The sequence below is a fragment of the Pan paniscus genome, chromosome 2 (genome assembly GCF_029289425.2).
Source record: "Pan paniscus chromosome 2, NHGRI_mPanPan1-v2.0_pri, whole genome shotgun sequence".
NCBI lineage: Eukaryota > Metazoa > Chordata > Mammalia > Primates > Hominidae > Pan > Pan paniscus.
Genome location: NC_085926.1, coordinates 35,614,217 through 35,641,383, shown reverse-complemented (window position 1 = coordinate 35,641,383; position 27,167 = coordinate 35,614,217). Strand labels below are relative to the sequence as shown.

General features: G+C 36.4%; 1 protein-coding gene across 18 annotated transcripts in view; it reads right to left on the bottom strand.

Annotated features, from left to right (window-relative positions):
- ARPP21 (cAMP regulated phosphoprotein 21) overlaps positions 1 to 27,167 on the bottom strand; it is a 157,197-nt gene that overhangs the window by 129,266 nt on the left and 764 nt on the right. For 8 of the 18 annotated variants that reach the window (XM_057301659.1, XM_057301662.1, XM_057301664.1 and 5 more), the window contains exon 1: positions 26,213 to 27,076. The exons of 3 other annotated variants lie outside the window; for them this stretch is intronic. The gene's annotated coding sequence lies outside the window, so the exon portion shown is untranslated. 7 more of the 18 variants (XM_057301665.2, XM_057301673.2, XM_057301668.2 and 4 more) reach the window with 5 other exon arrangements.

Genomic DNA, 27,167 nt, shown 5'->3' with positions numbered 1-27,167 from the left:
ATTTAGTCTATAAAAAGGTATGTTTGAAATTAATGTCAAAGACAAACTAAAATAAAAACCCTACACCTACACACAACCAAATAATTTAACAAAAATTTTAAAACTAGTTGAATAATGCCAAAAGAATGTCAAGATTAATTAAATAGACATTTAAATTATCATAAAATATGTTTTGTGCTTGGAATAAATGTCAAAATCAAAACAACTCAAAATCACTGAAAACAAAGTCAAGAATAATTTTGCAATATGACTTGGGCTAAAATTTCTTAAGAATTCAGGGATATTTTTGTGTGGAGCCACTGACTGGAATATTTTGTTCTAAGCTTGCTTCCCTCTACAAGAAACCAGTAAAAAATTTTCAGAAAAAAATAGCAGTTTGTGGGAATACCCTATAACTCCATTTAAAGAAATTAAATTCCCTTCTGCTTGGTAGGTTTAGATTCAGGGAAGGGTGTATAAGTGACAACATCGGTATTCATTTGTATCATTCTCAGTATATACTATTTATTAATCTCCTTGACTGAGTATCCCCCAAGTAGGTTTGCCACTTTTAATCAGCTCCTACTTCCAACCACTATTCTTTGAACCATAAGGTTGGAGTTGAGGTTCTGAGGATATGGGCACAGACCAGTTGAGCCATCATACAGTGAGCAATGATCTGGGTGTTTTAGAAACCACAACAATGCACACATTCTATCACGTTTCCTTTAAAAAAACATTAATGAGCAGGATACATTTTACTGCCTTCCACATATTGTGCATACACTAACTAAATACCTTGATGAGAACAAGCATTACAACGATGACTGGAGTACAGCCCTGCCCTCTAGGAGACTCCAGGGGGAAGTTGTATTAACTTTTTACAAGATGGAATAGGGTTCATTAAGTAGCTCTTCATCTGCAGCTGTGCTTTTGAAAATGAGGATGGTTTCATGAACAAATGCAATATTTACCCAGAGGATTCTTTTCTTGTTTCTCAAATATAGGAAATGACTAAATCCTGAATGTTTGATATAACCTCTTACCTCCAAATGAATGTTTTCACTATACAAAACAACTCAGTGTTAAAGTCATTTGAAAAGACCTATTAACTACTGCAATGTAGAACTAGATACATGGATGTATGTGTGTGGTATCTAAGTACACATTTTGATTCTGCAGATATTTTTAGAGTGTCCATGTATAGCACTTTGCTCAGAACTTTCCACTTACTTTACATTTTTACTTCAAAAACAAGCTCTCATAATTTCATGAGAGTTTTATGATCTTGTTATCATATTAAAAAAAGCTTAGGCCGCTTATGATCTTGTTATCATATTAAAAAAAAAAGCTTAGGCCAAGGGCAATGCTGTTGTCCTTTATATTTATCTACATAAAGGCCACATAAAACCTAAGACTCTGTTCTTCTTCTAGTCCTGTATTCTTTCCAAGTTGCTTTTGTGCATATGTAGACAGACATAAATGTAAACCAAGACACACTTATATTAAACTCATGTATTCTGAGTTAGGGTGGTCCACTCAGCTTTTAACTTTTAAAATCATTCCTTTAAGATCTGCAAATTCATTGGCCTCCAAAGGAGCAAAAAGTTTGTTTCTTTCAGTGACCTAACATTTTTCATGTAATTCGAATGTTGGAGAAGTCTCATTTGAATTAGGTTACACACACACAAAATAGCAGGTGGGCTAAGTCACTCAGAGTATGCAAGTGACACTCCTCTGAAGCCCCTCCCTGAATGCCAGATCAGGCCACATAGCAGCCTGGAGTCGGTTCCAGCTCAGAGAACAGAGCAGCAGCTGCTGGGAGTTGGCAGCAGACCAAGTCTCAGCTGTATTCTTGGCCTTCTGCCTCCTCCAGGCACTTACCAGGGGCGCGTGACCAAGGAAACAGCTGAGCCCCCACCTCAAAGAGGAAACGCAACCGCCACAGCCCCCGCCGCCACCTGCTCCGGAGCCAAACAACCAACAAATTCCTGCTCAATTCGAAGGGGTAAAGCGGACTGCTGATTCACTCCTAGGAACGCCCGGGCTGTTTCCACTGAGGATAGAGGCATAGCTTAACAGGAATGGGACGTCATCGTGAACGCTCTGGCAGAGCCACCTGGGGACTTGAAGTTGCAGGGTATCAGAAATGATAGAATAGCAGTTACCGGAGTCTAGGGATCGTGGGAGGGATGATGGAGAGAGTCTGGTCAACAGGTACAAAGTTACACTCAGGAGGAAAAAGTTCTGTTCTAGAAATTGCTCTATAGGGTAACTACAGTTAACAATATTGTATTGCATATTTCCAAATAGCGAGGAGAGGATTTTTAATGTTCTCACCACAAAGAAATGACAAATATTTGAGGTGATGGATATGCTAATTACTCTGATTCGATCATTACGCAATGAATACATGTGTTGAAATACCACATTATACCCCATAAATATGTACGTGTCAATTAAAAACAAAATCAAACTTTAAAAAATAGTTTAGATGTTCAAGTCACAGGGTTCTATTAAGATTTCAAACATTGCTTTAGATATTGTCTGCAAGCTTTTTTGAAGATACTCCTTTCTTAAACAGAAATTTTGATTTTCGCTTTATAGTGGGCTGAAAATTTGCCAAGAACACGGACGACTGGACAGTTCACTTTCATTTGCAACAATTTCCAAGAGGACCCTCGGTTACACAGCATAATTACAAAACTAAAGCAAACATGTTAAATGCCCTGCACCTTTTTTTGAGATGCCAAGTATGGCCTTCTTGGGTGCCATGAAGCAGTAAGATAGCCTCAGGCATCAGCACACATTCCAGGTCCAAATCCAATTCCCACGGCCCAGCAGGCAAGCTGGGACAGTGGAAATGCGAGTATATGGCCCAGCATTACTCCGGAGGACTGTGGGGGTGAGCGTGCCACTTCCCAGAACCGTGGCTCTGACAGCTTCAACTGCACTCACGTCAGTGCTATTAAGAGATGTTCCTAACTTCAAACATTGTGAAATCTCACCCCGCTCCGAGGACACATCCCTCCAGATCTGTCTCCGATCAACACGGGAGGCTGTGCTTTGTGCTATTAAAAATTTCTCTGGAACAAGAAGGGCAAAATGCTGATGCTTCATGATGCATACATGGGGGTTTGTTACACAATTATCTCCATTTTGTGCACATTTAAAAAATTTCCATAATAAAAAGTTCAAAGTATAAAAATTTGTCTGGGGATTAAATCATTGTCAAATGCAAGAACTATGTGCCCAGACTGGGCTTCAGTCCAGGTGGGAGAGACTCTGATTTGTAGGTGATTGATTGTTATTTCCAAGGAGAATGTTAGGGGTTTAAAAACCGTATAGATCACAGCTTTTTTGAAAAAACTGACCCAAATCGAGTGAAGGCTTTTCTCCCTAGCAGCAATACACAATTTTTATTCAATTCTGGGGTAAGCATTTAGATACGTCTGCTCTAGGCATCATGAAGTTTCTGTTATTTTTTTTAAATTTGTACAAATTTATAGGGTACATGAGAAATGCTACTACATGCATACAACTCATAGTGATAAAGTCAGAGTATTTAGGGTGTCCATCGCCTGAGTACAGTATCTTTTTGTTAAATATAGTCACCCTACTCTGTTATCAAACATTGAATCTATTCCTTCTATCTTGCTGTATGTTTGTACCCTTTAATCAACTTCTCTTCATCCTTTCTTCCCCATGCCACTCACCCTTCCCAGCCTCTGTTATCTATCTTTTTACTCTCTGTCTCCATGTGATCAAAATTTTTAGCTCCCAGATACAAGTGAGAATATGCAATCTTTGTTAATTTTTTTACCCTTCTGGTAGATTTCACTTGGTGGACACAATTCTCCCTTCAAGGTCTTGTTGCCTCTTGTTGAACTGTCTCTGCTGCAGAGAGCTGCACTACCTCAAGCACACTCTTTCCTAGAATAATCCATATCCAATAATTCAATAACTGATCAAGAGGGTACTAGAAGCCCTGAGATCTCAACCCTTTGTGGGACTCTCTGAAGGTCATTCCAGTGGCAGAGCTTTCTGCAGGATCAGCAGAGGCTGTCCTCATCCTCTGGCCTGAACTGCAGCTCACCTTCTCTCTCTGCCCAGTCCTGCTCCCCTCCCTGTCCCTCTGTGGGGTTGGTCCCAAGAACTCTCCTTAGTAAACATCCTGCACACTTAACTCTATCTCAGAGTATGCTTTCCAGAAACCTACCTGCAACATCACAGGACATCCTTTCAGAAGGGTTGAAAATGCTTTGCAGTAGTGATAAAACCCAGGTTAAGAATCACCATTTTGCTTTAAGCCATTGTTAGCTCCTCTTAATCACCTCTCTAATACCTGGCACCTCATCACTGCTCCAAATCTTGCAATATTTATAAAAGTATTAAAGCTACATACAATACGCACATGTATGCCAATTGGTACTGCTAAGTTGGTTTATATGGGACCACATATTTAATGCTTAAAAATAAACCACACACACTATGATTCTTTCCAATGGTGTGAATTATCTTCTACACCTGAAATCTCATCCTATTTTGACCTTTAACTCTCAGAGGCCACTATAATGCTACATAATTCTCTAATCTCACATCCAAAGTATGTCTACTTGTGAACACCTCCGAAAATTATATCCTCAAACTTAATTTTAAAATCACCAATAGCTAACACCAGGCCTGACACATAATAGGCATTCAAGATACTATGATTACAAATTAGTTAGTGCCCATGAAGTGTTTCAAAACTTTTACAAAGTATCTCATTTATTACCTCACAACCAGAAACAGGTATGTCACTGTCTCCTTTATACACATGGAACAACTAAAATTCAGTAAGGTCAAGGAACTTGCCCAAGGTAACACAATAAATACAAAGGCATCCACTGTGCCTCACTCTCTCTCCAGGAAATATGTATTATTGTTGCCTACAAAAGTACTCTTTTGAGAGATGAGGCAGGACATAAAAAGGTCAATGAGAATTGAATACTGTTGATTTTTTGAATTTTATAGCCGGTCATAAGAAATTTATAAGTGTTCTGATTTCCTTATGCTGTATTTATTTTCAAGTTTCTATACTCCATGCAGAGAATGTATACTAGCAGTTCAAAGATTCTAATAAAGGAGCTGCCTAAATAATTATAGCAGCAACTAACACTTACAGCATGTTTCTATGTGCTGAGCAGTATTCCATGACTTTTACTGGTAAAGACTGACAGAGTCACTTTATCTCTTTTCCTCTTTTTGTCCCATTGTTCGCCATTTCTCCTTGTGGATATGCCTGGAGGAGGTGAAGTTTTAACAGCACAAATTCACCATTCTCACGATATAGCTCAATAACTGATTTTCATACTATGACAATGAATCAATGAGAGAATATTAAATTATATTCTGTATTTGATGTTTTACAAGGCTGAGATTTGTATTTAAATTGGTCAAAGTAAAGCACTCGCTCTCCTGGAGGGTCCAGTTTCAATTGTACAGGTAATCCCTGCATATGTGATCGTGTGTGTAATTAGGCCTTGTTATGCCAGTGAAGTTGATAAACTATTATTTACCCAGCTCCTACTAGGTGTAAAAAAGTCTGCTAAAAATTGTGAGATGCAAAGATAGATTTAGCCCTGTACCTGCCTTTAAGAAATTTATAATCTGCTAAAAACAAGGAGTTACTCAATTTAGCTTTCCAACTACATATTTTCTTTGTTTTTCAGTAAGTATGCTAAGCTGTGAATTCCAAATGAGTCATTATAGGATTGTTCACTAATTTTCAAGATAAAGGGTTAAATTAGACTAATTCATTATTTAGGGAAAAAAACCCACAACTATCTCCCATCCGGTAAGATAAAGAGAGTAGTACCCCACAAAAAAGAATAGAAGCATTTACTCAAAATCCTCAGTCAAAAGTTAGTCATTCTCCTTACTGATAATTACCCATCAAGAATCTGATAATTATCCCCCAAGAAGTGAACTTTGAGAATGAAGTTAGTCATTATCTTAACCTCTTGTTACACACACTTGAGAGTTAGAAGCAACCTTCCTCTGTCTTTCCTTGAGAGTTCAAGTATTGCTCTCCTTTTCCAGACCTTTCTCCAAGGATGGCACAGAAGAGATTTCGAGGGCAAAGACTATAGCCAATAGCAAGGATAGTTTGAAGGGGCAAAAACTGAGGTGCACTTTTATGGTGTATGTGCGGATAAGGGGGTGGAAGCAGAGTAAGAGTTTGGCCTGCTCACATCTGGAAGGATGGGGCCAGAGGCAGAAGCTGAGGCTAAGAACAAATTCAAAGAAATGCAGGAGAGCAAGAGGTCCTCTGGTGGCTGGGCCGATCATTTATAGATACCATCTTGTGTTTTATTCAGAATTGGGAATAGACCAGCCCCCTGTGTTCTCCTGGAGGAAATGGAAAGAACCATGTAAATGCAGATATTTAAAAGATTTTTCAGTAATTTAGAAGTGATACCTCATGATTATTTATTAAACCACCTCTTGCATTGCTCTAGGTCAAAAAGGGGAAAGAAGTCAAGGTCCAAAAGCTGAGAATCCCTGAGAAGGATGCCAGGAAGGCTTGTCAGGGCTAGAACATTGATCTGTCCCTTGGCAAAGCCTCTCATGCTCTCCCTATGCCAGCAGATGGTGCAATGCACACCTGTGACTCTTGTCATAAAACAGCTCTCTGATGTTTTTATTACAAGAACTTATGTGACTCTTTACACACCCAGGTGTCATTGTGGACCAATGTCTTTTGACTGAGCTGCTCCTGAACAATATAGTGCTTTTGGTATAAAACAGGAAGCCCCTCCATCAGTCAGAACAACACACCAGCCACCTTTATTCTCTAAAGGTTTTCTCCTTTTGAGAAACTCATCTTACAACATGTGATGAATTACTGCTTTAAACTTGTATATTAACCAACAAAATGAGATTCAACCCTTTACTAACAAATCTCCTAGCTCTCTACCACCCACTTTTCATGATCTGTTCCTCCTCTGTGTTCACCTTGATGTCTCCAACAGGCTACACACCTGCACTCCAGCACTTATCCTAGGGCCTTGAAATTATATGAGAGTCAGGCTGTAAGTTCACCAAGGGCAGGGATTGTGCTTCGTTTATCTCTGGGTCTCTAGGACCCGCCAAGATGTCTAGAATACAATAGGAAATGAAAGCATGTTTCTAAAAATGTAAATGTCTTCTATAAATGTCTTCTAATCATCTAAACCCAGAAAGGTGTATTAATTTTTCAATTGCTTAAAATATTAACTATTTATATTATATTCATATTATCATATTTTAAAATGTGTTTTGAAGGCATTTAACCAAAAAATCTGAGCTTGCGTGCTGTGTCTACATGAAGAACACAAGTGTTTGTGGACTCTGTGTGCATTCACAAGCATGTATGTATGTGTGCTGGGACGTAATGTAAAAAGTATTTCTTAAAATGGGTCTGTGTAAAAAATGTTGCAAGAATAGATGACATCGTGTTTTCATATCTATTTGAAGAAAAACTTGCAATATACATAGCTCATGTCTTGATTATCACAGTCAGCAAGAGAGAATATGTGCTGTGTGGGGTTCCCGCTGTGAAATCCAAACATTATCTGTGAAATTCAAAGACTTTATCATTTAAATATGAGGATTGATGCCTCTGATGAAGATAGAGCATCTTAGTTAAAACAAACAAATGATTATCTTGGACAACAGTGTAAACAAGACCCTAATTCATGAAGCTGCTAATTGCTCTTCCCAGCTGCAGAAGATTGGCCTGCACTCCATCTCTCACTACTCACACTGTGAGTAACATTTGTACACTCTCTCCTGAAATTCAGCACAGCACAGGTCCAGCCTTACACATCAGAGCCTGGGGGCCAAAAAGGGGTCAGTTCAGAAAAGAACCTAAAAGGCAGCTCCTTAAAGGAATTAAGTGCTTCATTTTATAGACATGTATTTACTTCTATGGCTGTGCTGGCATTAAGCTCATATTTAAATTACTTTATTTCCTCACAAGGCTTATGGGTATGTCATCAGGAGAAAAACCTTGGCACCAGTCTTTGTAACCAAGAGAAATTGATATTGCATATCATTTTTAGATTTTGAAAGTAAATCTAAAAATTGGTACCTGGATAACGATCATCACAAACTCCCAGAGTTGTTCATATTTAATTCCACTTAAATACAGATATCTTAACTCATAGCAAGCAGATAATAGGTATCATGTTTTCATACATTATTTCATGTACAAAATGCCAAAAAGAACACTTTACACATAGTGTTTTTAATCCTCACTACAACGAATCATTCACTCATGGAGGGAAGAAGAAAGAAAGAGAAAGAAAGAAAACGGTTCAGAAAGGATAAAATTCCCTGCCCAAAGTCAAACTGCATAAAAATTATTCAAACACAGTTCTCAAAAACCCATGCTTTTTCCACTGCCTGCCATCACCATGCCCAATCTATGGAATGTGTTCACCAAGAAGGGAATGCAAGACTCACCTATATAATCATGGGTACTGATTAAAGAAAGATGCCAAACCATGTAAAAACTCTATCTTTTATCACAAGAGAGTATTATTCCAGTTATCACTATCCAGAAATGTGCAATTACTTTTTATCAGTAATGTTGCTTCAGATATCCCACTAACATACAAAAGTGCATACTCAACATTTGATTCTCTATTAATCTTAAAACTGAGAATCAAATTAACTATAGAAGCCCCTGTTACTGTAGAGTGGATGCACGACCACTGGTCCAAGGCCCAAATGTTGTCATATCTGGGAGAGCTATTTCTAAGGTCTATGGAGCCTCACCTCTACCACCATGCTAGGATTCAGGCTTGGAGATTACTTTGAGGAATGAAGCAGACCAGAGGCTGTTGGAACCTCAACCCACAGCTGCCTTTAGGACTAAGTCAACTGAGACTATCTGCATAGACTCTGAAGCTGGACATCAAGGGCTTGAAGACTGACTCCACCACTGACTCTGAGCAAGTTACCAAATGTGTTTGTGCCTCAGTTTTCTCATCTGAAAATGCAAATAATAAGGGTCCCTACCTCAAAAGTGGCTGAGAGGATTAAGCACATTAATATACATAAAGTACTCAGAAAAGTACTTCACATAGAGTTGCCATTATCAATGTATTAGCTATTAACTCGTTCACTGAGAGAAACATATGCATTTATTCAACAGATGTTTATTGATATCACCTGATCAGATCCCTGGCTAGAATTAAACTGCCAATTCTTCTGGAGACCTGATCTTCCAGACATTTCTAGAGACCTTAGTGTCTTTAAAAATTATAGCTACTTCAGAATGGTATGGGCTTCCTTCAGAAGCCACTGGGCTCTTTAAGTTGTGAATGGATGGCAATTTCTGAGGGCGTGTACATATATGTGGGAGGTAACTGGATGAAAGTTCTAGGGCTGTCAGTTTTTCACAGTTAGTCTAAATGAGAGGAATAAACATGTCCATGAAAATCATTTTTAAAGCAGCAAAGTTTACAGGAAAGGATTCTAAGAAAAACACCGAATGAGAAAATAGGGGAAGGGTACCAGGGGTAACACAGTTAAGGACTATGTCAGTCAGATTTTTCCAAATTCCAAAATTTGCCTAGGATCTCTGCCTGGAAAAAATGGAATTAGTACCATTTTTGAAGAATGATTCTCATAGAGATCATATCTTCTTATCTATTTTGTTTGAAATAAAGCATATTTTATTTATATAAATTGATACTTTTACCTCATATAACTGCAAATTCAGTTACTTGATGTAACTAAATGGTAGTGTAATTCTGCCCTTTTTAATTTTAAAATTATTATACAGTAAATTTGACTTTTTTAGGGGCTGTATGGTTTCATTAATTTTAACACTTGTATAAATTTATATAACCGCCATCACTATCAGGCTACAGAACAGTTCTAGTTTCTTAACTTCCTCATACAACCCCTTTACAGTGACACCCCTCCCTTTGTCATATCTCCTAGCAGTCACCAATCTGCCCTTTGTCATGATAGTTTTATCATTTTGACATGTGATATAAATGGGATCATACAGTGTGCAATGTCTTGAGATTGGCTTCTTTCACTCAGAATAATTCCCTTGAGACCCATCCAAACTGTTGTGTCGATTAGTAATTCACTCCTTTTTACTGCTGAGCAATATTCCACTCTATGGATGTATTGCAGTTTATCCACCTTCTAAAGGACATTTGAGCTGTTCCTAGTTTGGGGCAATTAAAATAAAGTTGTTATAAATCTTTGTCTTCACATTTTTGTGTTGACAGTTTTAACCTCTAATGCTCACCAATTTTTATTTTAAAATTTTCCTTGATTTTTAGAATATCCAGTCTTGTGGATTAGGGGATTATTATTATATCTCAGTGGATTTTGTAATCCTACACTGGAAACTCTTAGTACACACAATCTTAGAGAGAAATTTGTATTCAATAGTCATTCAAAACAGAGACTGCGTAACTCTGTCTAGTGGAATCTACTATCCTCATCTACTCCTTTAAAAATATGTTTTAAAAATAATTTTTAAATGAAAGTAAATTCAAAGTTATTCTAAGATTAGTTTGTTTTGAAATTTTATAATATTCCTTTGTTTTTAGATTATAAAATCTCAATCATGCAAATTCTACATTCTGGCAAAAAGTTTTATGTTTTAGATCAGTGGTTGTCAAATTCTGGTTCATGTACTGGCAACATCAACATCACTAAGAACTTGTTAGAAATGCATATACTTGGGCCCCATCACAGACCTGCTGAATCCAAAAATTCTGTATTTCAATAAACCTTCAGGTGATTCTCATGTATATGATGTTTTGAGAACTACTGCTTCAGAAATAACTCTCCTATGTGATAAAGGAGGGCCACCATCTGAGATTTCCCCTTGAGATGACATAAGAAAACTCACATTTACTTCCTTCTGTAATGGTATTCACTTAAGGAATAGGATGGCTCATTTGTGTTAAAATATGGGCCCTGAATCACCAATTGGCATTTAAAAGACATACAGTACAGCTCATTTTAGTCACTGGGGCAGAGCTATGAAATCAAAATCTAAAGTGTACAGAAACCCCTGAGTCCTCATTTGAAACAATAAATTCATCATCTTACTCTCTATTACTATCTTGCCATTTCATCAGCTGTGACGTGCAGAGAAGAGGGGTACAGGCAAGTTTCCACTCTTCATTGATTCTCTTCTATTATCCTAGCCTTAATGGGATATTGTTTATTAGCAATGAAAAAAGTGAATTCAGAAAGAAAAAAAGTAGAAAATAAGCTAGCCTGGAGCACCCCATCAGTCATAATAATAAAGATTATTCTTTTTATAATAAGAAATCTCAAATATATACATATATAAATGTATATATCAATATACACACATATATATTTATCAAAGAGTATGCACATTTATTTTCTGTTATCTCTGCAGAAATATTTCTCAAAAGTAAAATAAAGTTTATTCCTTTGTCATGGGTTAAAACTTACCGGAGTAAACCTAGCTAATGCATATGATGAATTAGGTTAAGAAGTTTCTAGCAATATGTTTTATGTACATAATGTAAAATATATTGATATAAAATAAATCCTTATATTTACCTATAAATATTATTTCTAAGATTTTCCATTTCATCAAGTTAGGTAAATGGGAAAACAAAGAAAATTATTTTGGTTGTTAGTTTACTTCAGGTCATAAAATAAGATTAAATATTTAATAAAAATTAAGCATTGTCTTTAAATTTCTCTTTCCAAATGTTTTAACAAAGTCACTACCTTTGACAAATAATTAATAAACATGTTTATTATACCTACTATGCTTAACTTTTATTTAATGGTAAGGCTGAAACATCTGTTATCCTCACCACTTCCTTTATCTGAGAAACTGACTCCTTGAGGGTAGAAAGATAAAAAGGCCACCCTGATCCTGCACATCTGCTAAAAGCAACCGTCACCCTCTGCCAACAAACACTGAAAGCACAGTCAAGGAATGAGCGTGTGCATTCCAGGTGTTTGGTTCGCTTGGCAGAAAACAAATTGAGGACAAACAATCTGCGAAGAAAGCTCACATGGGCTAATTCTTATATAAGTTTTTCAGAAGATAATTGCAGGAGAAACGTATTAGTTAGAAAGGATAATTTCATGCTTAATATCGGTAAATTCCATACCTTTGTCTATCTGGTGTTACTTCTCCCCCATGGGGCAGAAGACAGGTTGTGAATAAATAATGTAGTGCCTTTCCCTGAGTTTACAGAGGAATATCTTAGAGCACGTATTTGAAGAGCAAGGTAATATGCCTTAACTGTAAACAATCACAAAAGAGTAACTTCAAACATGCACTTAAAAGCTCAAACCATGTGAATCCAATAGGAAAAAAAATGAAAATGCAATTTTCCTTTAAACTTCACTCATCACTTAATATGCATCTTTAAAACCATTTTTCATCTATTTTATCACCATTTATTTTCTGAAAAAATAATATTTTCTCGTAATCACTTACTCCAAGGCATCTATTTGTTCTTAAGTGTGAATCATTGGGTCCCCTAAAGAAACCTCACTGCTTCAAATTAAGATGGGTGGTGAGTGCAAATATGGATTTAGATATGCCATAGTATTTTTTCCTTATTTTTTTACTTAATTATATAATATATCTTGTTGACACTTTATAAAAGCCAATGCTATAGAATCTGACAACCCTCCAAATTTATTTTACTTTTCTTTTCCAGTTATTCATGGACTGATACAATATTTGTGACTCAAACCACAACTTTACAGTATTTTCAAAACAAATATTGATATACATACCATTTCAGTGTACATATTCTTAGAAGTTTCAATGTTTTAATGGATAGTCAGTACATGTAGAGAAAGCAGGAACAAGCTATCATTTCTATTATGTGGCAAGTATTTTATACGTAACTCATGAAGAAAATATTAAACTCACAATGGTTAATTTACTTGGCTAGGTGAGTAAGAGGCAGAGATGGAATTCAAATTTAGATCACCATGATGTCAAACCTACCCCCTTCCTATGACACCGGGGGAAAGTGTGTCCCAAAGATATGTAAAATCAGGAGCTGATAGTCCATGGCATCATTCGTGCCATAAACGGCAACCACAAGTATAGATCTGTGAAGCATGCAGACAAATTTCCGTGCACTTTGCGGCAGTTTCAAAAATTAATTTCCATGGCCTTCTTTGCCATGGCTTCACTATACCTACTTCCCTTAGCTCCTGATTCTTAGTTAGATGATACCCAGATGAGATAATTGAATTCTCTGTTTTGTGCGGCCATTACATATTACAGGGTAATTCATATTACAAATAAAAAAATTAAGGATGAAATATACTTCTTTCATTCTTCCTTCAACAAGAATCCCTAAATATATCATAACAGAGATAATGTCACTGCTATGACCACAGCCAAAAAGCAGATAGGTATGGACATTACATAGGCACACAAAGTCCCTTTCACACAGGAGGGAGTTTATAAATATCAGGTAACATTTATAGTACAAGACAATAAAACAAATTATTTATTTGAAATCACAATGCCACATGTAGCTTTTGATCAAACATGATCCAAAGGTAAACTCAAAATCAGTAGAAGAATACTGATTTTTCACTTATCACTGTCCCTGTGCCTTCAGCAAATAATACTCACAAGGCTACAGAAATCTTGGATTTCTATACAGATAAGAATTTTTGCCTGGAGAAACAAGGTAATTCAGAGTGCAGAAAGAGCAAGCCAAGTGAAGTAATTCCCGCAGAGCAGAACAAATGGCACAAATGACCTAATCAATACAGAAATAAGTACAGATTTCCTCCACAAATGGCCACATGGTAGCTTCCCTAACAAGTTCAGAAAAACATCACACTCCTTTCATGTAGATCTTCTTTACCATGTATCGATGTACCTCATCAGGAATACCTACATTTTAGCTGTCAATTCAATATATTAGGTAAGTTTACCCAGTAAAATATATAAGCCCATTCAAGTTTGTAGGTCTGCTTCTGTCTCAATGCTGTCAATGCCTTGGCTAACAGTGCAAACCATTTGATCTCTGCTTAAGCCTAAGGATCCAATCAATAAACGATGAAAAAAGTGATATCTCCTCATCCTTTCTTAAAACATAAAAAACAATCTATTTTCACAGCTAGATCAAAACAATGAGGTAATGTTTTCAGTGATTTTTAGAAAAATTGATTTTAGAACTCTCTTCTCTTGCTAGATCCTTTGGGCAAATCTTTTATTATACAAATGGCCTTCTGCTGGATATAACCATTGGTTTTATCTGCAAAGTGAACAAGTCACAAGTTTACTGTAATTTTATTTGAAATCATTCTTAGTTCTTAGATAACAGTCCCAAATTGCTCCTGGAAGGATGCTAAGACTAAACTCTCTACAGTATTACTGGACAAATCTAGGAGACCTCTGTGAATCACCACCAGAACTACAATCTTACCCAAAGCTGAGTCACATTAGTAGATTATAAAATACTGCATGGAATTTTGTGTACACATAGAATTCTGAATCACCTATGAATAACCAAATCTCTTTTTCAAAGTCTCTACTGCCCATCCAAGCTTATAAAAGGTCAAATCCTGCTGTCTGTGCAAGGAGTGCCTTCTAGAAACAATGACCTGCACTCTATGTGTTCACAGATGGCCTCTCCTCACAGAACCATTGACGTGGAAGCATTCATCATATAGAGTATAGCTGTGTTGAAAACGGATTCCAATTATGCCTGAACAAAATACCCAAGATAACTGCCACATCATGAAAACATTCTCAACACTGGGAGGGGTTTTATGGGGATGCTTTAATTATGTGAGGCCTATGCAATCAAGAAAAAATAGTGATAAGGACATAAGAAACTCCAAAACTATGATCACCAGAAAAAAATGAGTACCAAGAAATGAGGTAAGAAGTTTATATTTAATTCTTAGAACAATCCCCTTTTAGAAATGAAACAGCTGAGGTTTAGAAAGCTTAAGAAACTCTCTACTAAGTTGCAGAGTTGGATCTGCGCCCAGGTCTGGGAACCCAGATTCTCTTTTCTTAACCAACTATTCTTGATAAGAGCACCTTCTAAAAATTTCACTCCTGTTGGGTAGCATTAGTGCTTACTTTCAGGGCTAAAGAACAAAGCATAGTTAACATTTATGAACAAGCCAATAAAAATGGATGCATGAATATTATACAAAAAAGTGTCATTAAATAATGGAAATTATAAACTGGAAGAGATCTTAGATATCATCTGGCATAATCCTGTTGCTTACAGGTAATTTCAAAAAGTAGGTTCTTTCTCAGTATTTCAGAGCAAGGTATTTGAACAAGAGGCAGGTCAGAGGCAATATATATTTCTCCAGACATCTCTCTGCCTCCAAATATCTAAATTGTTTTTGCTGCCAATGAAAAAATAGTGCATCTTTTTCTTTAAAAAAAGATTATCCTTCAGATGACCTACAGATCAAATCTTTTATTCCTCTGTGGTTTTCCTACAGAACTATTTAAATTTCATCTTCCTCTGATCACAGGCACTATTTTTAATTTATTAAGGATTAACAGATTTTATAATATTTTATAATTTTTTTCTGAAATAATTTTCCTGTTTCCTTTCTCAAACACACAAATGTGGACTCTCACAACAAATTCAAAGAATAACTTGTCTTTTGATAAATCTAATTTTTAATTCTAAATACGTAGGCTGGTTCATGTATTTTCTATACTTTACTCTGATCAGGTACCTTAAACTGTGGATTCAGTTCACAATCCCAATGTAATTTCAACCATTTACTTGCAGCCCTGGTAACTAATACAGTAAATGTATGATTTAATGGGATTGAAAAAGAGAATATGACTGGCTCATACTAATTTCATATACATTTGTCTTGGTTGATGGTGTTTTTTCTTGTTGGAGAGCAACCTAAATGTTGGTTTTACTTTGTGGCCTATTACCACCAACAGAACTTTCCTCTCCACCAAAGCTTCTCAGTGGTGCTCACTCTTCCATGTTTGTTTTCTGGAAACAATATTTTTCTACCCTCAAAGTGTATGCTCTAGGGATTACCTAATTAACTTTATTAGTAAAGAAAGATTTTTCTAATTTGTTGGAATTAATTCATATTACTTTATCATCCAAGATATTGTCTACCTATCACTTTGGATTTTTGTGAAACTCTCAATTACTCAATTCATTGTTTAGAAAAGTTAAAATGCATTCATCTCATCCAAGGGCCTATAAAATCCTACACATCAAGTTTTCCCAAGTATTTAGCCTGAGACACAATACATAGAAAACTTCAATAAATACTTGAAAAATAAGAATGAATAAATGAGTGATGGTAATGATATCTGATGCAAAGACAAGCCTTGTTAGCCGTCACCCAAGAACTCAGCTGGCTACTTAACTTGGCTTCTATGGAAGTTCCCTTACTTTGAAACAATGTGTTCTCGAATGTATTTTGCTGGCTTCCTGATGAGAATATCAACGGTGTCAAAATCTATTGCTTTCTACATGTTTCTAAAGCCTGCCACAGTCTCAGAGAAGATAACGTGTTCCTCTTCTCTCTAAGTTAAGGTATAAGGTTTTGTTTTTTGTTTGTGCGTGTGTGTGTGTTTAAAGTGGATGGGTGAATGGAAGTTCATTCCATCAACATTACACTTAGCATTTCTTAAAATGTTGGAAACAAATTAAGAAAGCAAACTCGTTTCATTTGTAATCATCTGGACCCCTTCCTTTCAAACAAGATTATTTTTATAGATCGGGTAAAACGTTTAATTCAGTTCTCAATGGTCCAGTTGGATTAAATGATTTTCTATTTAACTCTGGTTAATCCTGTCATTTTTCCAAAGTAGCAGGAAGAGAAGAGTTTCCTATAGCTTGGTGGCACCTGTTCTGCTTAAAGCAGGAGGGGGGTCTGAAAGTCTCCAATTTGTTAATATTCTCTTCTCCCTTTGTCCCTCACCCCTGCCTTCTAATTCAGCACTGCCTATTTGCTTAGTTCTTCGGAGGAGTGAATTCCTTCCGCACATGCTGGGTGTCCTTCACCATGGTTAATCTCTCCAAAGGCACACATCCAGTAAAGATGGGTTGCCTTTAGCTCTGTGTAACAATGATTTGGAAATATTTGTAAACGTGCTTTTGCCTCATTCTTTCTTCCAAGACCATATTAACTGAGTGTTAATGAATTCCCTCCCACTTATATGGAAAAGTAATGTTTGTAGTCAGTTTAAGCAGATTGAACTTTTAGGAGCCCTGTTATTCCCATAAAATCCCTACTCGTTGTCTGAAATCTGAGGAAGAAACTATTTTGTAAGAACCAAAATAATAGCTAGTGCAGTTACAATTCTACATATAAGGGCAGGTTTTTGTCCTCTCAAAAAAATGAATATCAAATCTGCTTAAGCTGAAACTTTAGGGAAAAAATATAATTAAAACCTTATTTAGAGTAGGTTTTAAATTCTGAGTATCAGTAGAAAGGTCAATTTTTAATTCAACAAACTTTGATTAAATATCTGCCACATGCAAGCACTATACTAGCCAAGAACTGCTAAGGACAATGAAAAATGGACTGGGAAATAGGCCTTTTGTTTGTGTATTTAATGTAAGTTAGTTAAATGACTTGTGTGTAAGCATGTCGACCCTAGCAATATATATGTATCCATATATGAACAAAATATATCTATACTTTCCTTGTTTTTGTTTTCCAACAAATATTTGGATAGCAAAGAAATATAAATTTATTCTCTGACACCTTCTGATAAATTTTATTGGATAAATAGTTGATTAGGCTATTCCCCAGAAGAATGCTGACATCCGTTTTATCATAGGAAATAAAATGCAATTATCTGATGGATTTACTGCTTTGTATAGCTCACCTTCTCCTGTGTTGAATACTATCTGTGGCTCTCAATTTTTTGATAGGGGAACCAATTGTTTAAACCTCAGTTACGAGAGAAGTCTTTCCCTCCTCTGGCCGTGTTCACAGAGGCACAGTGCTGACTCACTTCAGCAAAAGTAATGCAGATACTTTAGGATCAGAGGCCAGATCAGCAGCCCTGTCCAAACAGCTCACTCAGTGCTTGGAGACAGGAAGCTGAAGCCTTCTGTGGTAGTGCCAAGGACCCCTTGGTGAGGCCAAAGCTCCATTTGCTTTGTTGCAGAATAGAAAAATGTTTCTCTCATGTCACCTCAAATATGTTGTTAGTCCCAGCTCCCATCCACTAGTGCAGGATTTTAGGTTTTTCCTTCATGGATTCATTCCAGTTGTTTCCTATTCAATGATTTGGTTGTTTATTCACCCCATTTAAATGGTAGAAATTACACAACTAAAATGTTCTAGAGAAATAATACCCATATGTTAACGTTTTAGAGAACTGAATTAGACCATTTCTTCCCTTACAAACTGGCAGAAGATTATGGCCTTGTCAAGCATCATGTTCCTTATGCAATGAACACTTCTGAGATTAGTTACTACCTTGGCTTGGCCTTCAATATTTCATAGCACAGAAAGAGTCAAGCATCACCAATTTTAACCATCAGAAACATTATGGGATAGCAATGAAGGAGAGCTGTATTCAAAATTACCAAAATATTTTTTTTTCTTAAATGGAGGTGGGGATCCTTAAATGTAAGAAAAGTAAATCTCTTTCTGAACTTTTTATGTGAAAGAAAAGTGGTTTCTTTTAAGTGAATAATATCCATGTGTCAAGTGCTTTGTTTCTGCTTTGATCCTGCAAGGTAGGTCTTATTCCCACCTTATAAATGAGAAAGTTGAAGCAATGAGGAATTAACTAAGTTGCCAAAGTCACACAACTAGCAAGTTGTTGAGTTGGGACCAGTGTTACTATACAACTTCAACTGTAGAAACTGTGAAGCACAGAGAGGTTTAGAGCTTTGGCCATAGTCACACTATTTACTCAGACCCAGAAACCAAACACCAGTACCACGCACCAATTCATGTGGTGAATTGCATATTTATGAAGGTAAGTCACAGAAAATGCGATTCAGATACACCACTTTTAGCCCTTATTTCCCTGGACCTTTCATTTTAATCCTAATTTTGTGCATTTCTCTAACCTGTAGAATCTCGTGGAGGGCCATGCGCCTCCTTGGTAAAGCCTTCCTTCATTGCTTACAGCTCATTTACCTGCTCCCTCTCAGATAAGCTACTAGCCTACCTTTGGTATACAACCTCTCTATTACTTTTAATCTGAATTTCAATCAGAAGCTCCACTGAATTCAAAACATCTCTGTCTACAGCTTCCCACATTATATCAGACAAATAACACAGGCATTACAATTATTTCTGAAATAAAATAATTTCCCTATTAGAGGGATATTTGTATTCTTATCCTGGAAGATGTGTAAGTTTGTTGCAATATACACATTCTATCACATTAGCTATGTATACTCTCCTAACTCTCGATGATGACAAAACACTAAAACACTAAGTTATCCATAGTTCTGGCTGAAGACAACAATTATAATGATAATTAAAGATTAAGGCATTCAGTTGTCAGAGTGCTTAACAATGCTAAGGGTAAGCAGATAGCTGCAGCATGTGTATGCAACATGATTATATGCTAGATTAACTTATCATTCCAGAACACTGTTAGTGATTACGTGAAAATTTCAGTGTTGGAGAGAAATTTGAATCTCCACACAAAAAAGTGTTGTGACCAAAGTTAAATGACACGGGAGTGAAAAAAATGATGAATCATTAATACCAGCTAGTTCTTTGCTGTGAAATTTTTGAATTTAGTACAATGCCAGTTGTTTGACAATCTCCAAAATTTCTTACAACATCAGCATATCTAAGTAAATTTAAAATAAACAAAATATAAACAAAGTCATCAAAGAGTGTTAGCTTGATCATTCCTATAGGCTAGATATATGAAGTAGTCCAATATGACTGCAGAATCTTAACAATTAATTAATTTGGCAGAATTTAATAGCAATTTTAATACAGTTATGTGCCACATTGGCTTAAAGAATCATGATTTGACTAAAAACCTTAATCTTCTTTCTTTAAACAAAGAAAATAAAGTCCCATATTTTCAACCAAAAGCTTCTTTACACCCATTTAAAAATTGTTTTAAAGAAGGATTGAGTAGTTAAAGCTTACAAATGCTGCAGAATTCTTGATTCTGTCACATACTCACATCAAATCTACTTGTTTTCTGTCCAAAAGCTCTTTGATGATTAAATCAAATCTGATGCCAGCAACGCTGGGATTTCCACCAAAGTTACATAGATATTAACAAGCAAAATGCTAAGAAAAACATGTAAATGCAGAGTATAGTTTTTTTATCTCTCTATGTTAGAACTTTTTGTGAGGACTTTAGCTTGCAGTTTTAGAAACATACAAAAAGCTGAAAAATAAATTTGTTAGTCTTCCATTTTTCCATTGAATTTATGGGCAAATAAAATTTAAACAATTACGATGAGTCATTGAATTTCGGTGAGTTGACACGCTCTTCCTTCACCCTCTATTGACCAGTGGCTCAATTTTTCTAGGTCTATGTAACAGTAGTGAGATAATCTGAAAGCAACTTGAATCACTGAACATTTAGATGATAGCTAGGCCTTCTGATTTACGTGTCAAAGGATATTTTATCACAATTCATAGGACCATAAAACTTTTAGAAATTGATGTTCAATTTTGTTCTTTAAAGATGTTGAAATTTTTTACCTCACTTGTTGTTTCTCAATTTCAACTAGACCAAAATATATCAACATGGATAAACTATTTTTTTTTTAGTGTATGATCCAATAGACTAGAATGTTCTGAATGAGTATTGTATCTTAGCAATTAAAAGGAAATCTGCTAAGTATATGAAAACCACTTCTCTTGTTTCTGTTTCCCTAGAGAGAGTTCTTGTTCTTATCTCAAGTATTTAGTGTATAATAAAGAAGCAACCAAGGATAACACAAATGTAAAAGAATGCTTATCCATTATTAAGAGTTCCAGCACTGAATTTGGAACTAGTTAGTTCTTTTAAATGTCCCTACCACAAGGAATTATTTCCTAACTTGTGTGGGTATCAGTGAGAGATGACTAGGCTTATCTAGGTAGATATGCTTTGTGAATTTGTTTCCAATGAAAAAGCTGCAGAAAAAAAGATCATATATTACACTTTACAATTCTTCATAGAAACATTACCCATAATATACCAGAAAACTCTAGAAAATTCGCTGGAATATTTGAAATAAAAAGTGACGTAATTGTTTTCTTGTTAAAAATTTTGAATCTTTCCCTTAAACTAAAAACAAATTTTATTTGCAATTATCTTAAAACCAATGTTTACAGAAGGGATTTTGTTAACAAAATCTTAATATTTTGTGTGTTATTCATAATGGATTTCTAATTTAAGAATTGTATCATCTTGAAGTAGTGTGAAATGTGAGAATGTAGTAAAAGGCCTGTTTTTAGAGGGGATAATTATTAGTGGACACTTGCCCTCTTTATCTGGATAAAAAGAAATGATTTTCTTTTGCTAGATAACAGGAACAATTATAATGTATATTACTTTTAAAATGTATGAATTTATGACTGATAAAAAATTATAAATATATTCCTTGAATGAGACAGTTTTGGACTAATGCTTCTAATGCTTCAACATTTTAATGTCACAATTACAATTGTATCCTAATATATATCACTTTATTACAAAACGTATACAAAAATCTTCTAAACCTGTCACATTGAAAGGTATATTAAATGGGGGTTATACAACTGCCAAAAGACATTTCTTTGGGCAAAGCATGTAAACATATTTAAAAATATTGATCTACTGTGACCATGGACAGTGATTAACATTCTCTCCACCTGGCAATTCCAGGATCTATACTGGTGACTAAAAAACAGGAGCATAATATGATGCTAAGGATTCAGTCTGAAAGTAGAGAGCAATCTGATGCATTCAAACAAACCCCTTTGTTTTTGCAATATCCCCTCCATTGTCTTGATGTAATTATTTCAATTCACTTTTTTGGTTTGCTGCATAGCTATTTCTCAAAGCACAGATATGTCTCGGTAAGTTTAGAGAAAGGTGCGTTCAAAATGTTATATGAGCATGTCATGCCTAAAGAAAATATCTTCAGACCACAGAAGATTTTGAGACTATAAGATAACAATGTTACCAGACATTTAAAAACTGCTGAATGAACCAGATATTCTTTCTCATGCACTTTATTCTTAATGAAACATATTATGTGTATAATTTAAATACTTCATATCTCAGCTCATATCTAATCCTCATAGATCATTGGTTATGATATAAATACAAGTAACATGTACTTCAATATCTAGGGCCAAAATTAATCCAAGATGAGCAAAATTAATTAAATTATAAGACTAAGGCACTACAAATAATTTATTAGAACTTGGCATAAAGCTACCTAAAGGAAACTAATACTCAGAAGAAAAGACACCCTAAGCAAACAAATCTAGTTACAGATACATCTTGTTAATATTTTCTGTTTCCTTCAACAGTCCTTCAGCATTTGCTTACATTGCTGCTTGAAATTCATTTATCATATTTAACATAAAATGCTAGAATAAAAAATAAAATGCAAGTCCACAGAAATGTAGAGCTTCTAGAATCATAAAGATCCTTTGTCTAAAGAAAGGAAGTATATGTTTTACAAATGCATCATCGCTGACTTAAAATATATTCAGAACTTTCCAGGTGATATAATATATTTTTAAGGAAGTCAATTCTTTTTGTGATTAGAGATTCACAAATTTCTAAATAGCCTACTACCATGTGATACCAGTTAGAATGATGCCAGTACTTACCATAAGAAGAAATGGCTTTCATTGTCGACATCACCTTTAAGCCCCACATTCTCTCCTAACCTTGTCACAAAGCAGATCTGAATTAAACTGACTTATATACAAATGATTAATTTGCAATTTCCAACCTTATGGACTTCAAACTGTCTCCTCACACTAATGAGAATTCTCAAGCATATTCACTTCTGGCTACCTTGTATATTGTGTCTTCAGTGGCTGACTCATTCTACACTCTACTTATGTAGCTTATCATTATCTTGTCCACAGACAAAATAGACATTGAATTCCGATGAGGATGCCCACTGATTTGAGAAGCTTGAGAAAGGTATCAGCATTGTGGTCCAAAAGGCATGACCACTAAGGGAAATACTTTAGCCAGTGTGAATTGTTTTCCTCCTCTAGAACTAAGTCAAAAAGACAAACAAACAAAAAATCACAGTAACTCATTGTGATGTATTTTCCTTAGTAGTTTATTTCTGGGGATTATTTTTCATAGGAATTGGCAAAAATCCAGATCAACTTTGCACATTGTTCTAACAGCTTCATTTAAAAATTATATGACTAACTTCCCCATTTAATAGAAACTGCTTACTTTCTCTTATGTTTATTAACCTTGAAACTACTTAAGCGTTTTGTCTAATTAGCTTTACTCTGAACAAAAGAATAACCTGATTATAGTATGTTGTTAATACGAAAATCAACACAAGACCTTTCTGATTGAACATTCTCACTTTCTACCTCAAGACAGGTGTTCTGCATATATGCAAATGTTGCAGACAGATGGCTTCTTGCATTGTACACACTATAATGTTAAGATATTTTGCCCTTTATTGTAACATTACAAAAGTTACCAGTGCTGCCTCTGCTACTTATATTTTTAAAATATTTAGCCTGCAGTAAGATAATCTGTAGGGCTTATCTTGATTCTAAGGAGAGAAAACACCCCAAATATTCTATCAAGTCCAATCAAAACTTCCTGCTTCTCTTAGTTGTGACAATTCTGGACCTAGACTCCAAGTTCATAAAAGAAAATGAAGCAATTCACAAGGCAGAGCTTCAGGTTATTGTAGTATCTTAGAAGCATGTTAGTTGTTTTATTCGCAGAATGTTTTACAAGCTCCAAACCTTTCACCTAACAATATTTTAGGAATTTGAAATTATTTCTGTACTTCTCACCACCCAAGAATATGACAGCTTGTATTAAAAATAGTCTGCATGCAGGAACTCCCTGGTTAGTATGTCCCTCAAGTTTTAAAAACTCAAATTATTGAGTCTTCTTTCTAAGAACTAGTGAAGAGGTTTACGAAAACACCTATTGAACTATTCATGTATAATTCTCTAACAAAAATCCATATTTCCATTCATACGATATATTAGGACTTAATTAAAATTACCATATCCAATGGTCAGCCTTTACCTTTCCAAATATCCTTGTCCAGTATCCATAACCATGCACTGCTCTGTCTTCCCTCATGCTTCTTTTATTGCTGAGTGAGGCACTCGCTCCTTCATTAAATAGCATTAAAAATAGACTGCACAGAACTCCCCAGTGGAGCATGCTCTAACACAGCTAATACCACAGTTCTCAAGGTAACCATACTCAACTGGGATCTAAGAGGGAAAGTCACTGGGAGATCAGCAATTTGCAAATCTAATAGCACATACAATTCTGTCTTGGTCTGAGCTAAATACTGCAAAGGACAAATCAGCATGTAGTGAAATTAAGTCACTGAGGAAGTGAAAGTCAGTTTCTTTAGCTGTATAAGTTTATTTAAATATACGTCCTCTAAACAAAGTACTCTGTTTAATAGGCACTTTTTCTAAAGTAACTTAGTTATTTTAATTATTGAATGGCATAAATCATGCCCGGAGAGGATAAATTTAAAACATGAATGCATAGCAATCCACGTATCTTAAACATTTCATTTAAACAAAATCAAAATACTATTGATAAGCAAGTGTAGTAATCAATTATGTTTCCATATCTTTTGTAATGAGGAAGCATATTCCTCAAAGCATATACCCAAACTCACTCTCCAGAAAATTTACAAATCTTCTGTCAAAGTGATGAAAAGCAGAATGTTATAACAAAGGAAATATAGGATCAAACACAAATACATACCTTGAAAACCCACATACACTTGAAAAGAGTGTATTCATAAGCTCTCACATGCAATTCACATTAGAAATGCAGCAGAAGTAATTACTGCCAAGATAGTAGATTACTCGGCTATTTGAACAAAACATAGATAGAGCTCTTGGCTTCCAAATGACTGTCTTTCATGAAAATGACATTAACTAAAATCTTATTAAGATATTTAAGCCCTGTGGTAATACATACACAAAGGATCAAAGGAGTAGGTGTATTTATCTAAAAGTGTGTCAAAGGTTTTCTGATTTTTAACAAATGAAAAATGATTTCCTGTCATCTCCACTTCTCTGTTTACTTAAAACAATCATAGCAGTTTTTATCTCCAAAGTAGATGAGGAGGGGTTAGGAATCATTTGAATTTATTCTGCATTTGAATGAAATCTTATACAGATTCATTTCAACTTTGGGGAATGTCCTTCTTGTTTTGAGAGGCTGAGTGTCATACTGGTAGAAAATCAAACATCAAAAAACTTAAAGAAATCAAAGATTAAAATCAATATCTGTACTCTAAACACATTCTTAGGAAAATGATTTCTACCAGCCTTTTATATTTCTTAACTGCCCACCCCTATAACTTTCAATTCTCTCCTTGTTTTTTCTTTTAGGCTTGGATTCTGTCCTTATCCTACATCTTCAGGAGGTGATCAGGTAGCAAACCTGAATAGCTGACAGCAACCACATCCACCTCAGCTATATTTCTATGCATAAACATTGAATGAGTTAATTCCTATTCCTAAGAAACTTTCTAAACACCTGCCTAATTCAACTCAATTCTACCACCATATCTACAACCTGAGACAGAAAAGAGTAAATTGGCGATTGCAATGAAGCACAGATTTCATGCATGTAAAAATAAAACTGAACATCTTTTCTATTCTTCCCCTTGAGCCCTTTGGGACCTAGGACCCCAATCCTTCCAGGACAACAAACAGAGTATAACTTTCTACCTCTTCAATAGGTCTCTTTCAAAAAGAGCATTGCAAACTTTCTACCATAAAGCCTATACAAATCACTGTAGACTTCTCTGATGAAAATCATTGCCAACTTCCAGCTTTCCATTTCTGTCTTTTCTGGGGGAAGGAGCGTCCATCCCTCCTTGACGAAACATAAAAAACACAATACATGTATAACAACATCAGCTTTCTACAAACACGAAGAAGAAATACAGACAAGAAATAATTCAAAAGAAACAGACAGATATATGGCAGAAAGAAAGAAGGAATTCTAAAAATCCACAAAAGGCGTGCAATGTTCACGTCGGAAGACCTTGATTATTACCTTGATCGAACTGTGGATATCCCCCCTGCGTCTTGGTGCCTTGATTGGTTTGATTTAGTTTTGGATTTTATTAATATTATTGTTTCTCAATGATTGATTTGGCTGGATTTGTTTGTTTTGGCTTTTGGCTTGGCTTTTGTTGTTGTTGGGTTTGTTTGTTTGTTTTGTTTTTGGTCGATTTATTTAACTGCTAGTAAAAGGAGCTTTCTGCAGTGTCGGCTGGGATCCCACACAGCTGTGGCAGCCAGGGCTGCGGCGGCGGCTCGGTCGCGGCTTGCGTCCCCGCTGCCCCTGCTGCTGCTGGTCTCTGCTCCGGACGCGCTCAGAAGGTGCCACCGCCGCCTTCTCTGCCCAGCTGGCCGCAGGGAGTGAACGCGCCCCCGCCTCCTGTCTGCTCTTCTGTCCGTCTGCACGTCTGTCAGTCCGACCGTCTGTGGGTCCGACTAGCAGCTCGCCGCGGGATTCTCGCTTTCCTGCGCTCTGCTCTCAAAGCTGCCACTCTCGCAGGCTGCCAGTCTGTGCGCTGGTCTGTCCGTCCGTCCGAATCCCTCCGTCCCACCAGCAATGCAGCGTCCCTCTTCCGGTCTTCTGTGCCCACAGTCCTCTCCCACTCTGTGCCCCTGGCCGCTTCGCTCGGTAAGAGGAGGGAGTGTGGAGGGAGGGAGCACGCGAGTGTTGCTGTCTATCTTTCTGTGTGCCTCTCCCTGCCTACTTAATGCTCTCGCTCTCTGCGTTCTGGTCTCCCTCTCTCAGGCTGTCTGACTGCTCCCACCTGTCCGTAGCTCTGCCAGTCCCACCCCTAGCCAGCCAGCCTCGGTCGATCCCTCGGTCCCGTTCCTCCCGCTTGGCCGCCTCCGTCGTCTGCCCCTCCGCCGGTCCGTGCCCTCCCACGCGGCTGGCACTGCCGCCGGGGGCGGCGCCCGGCTCCTCCCCGCAGCTCGGGATGCGTCCGGTC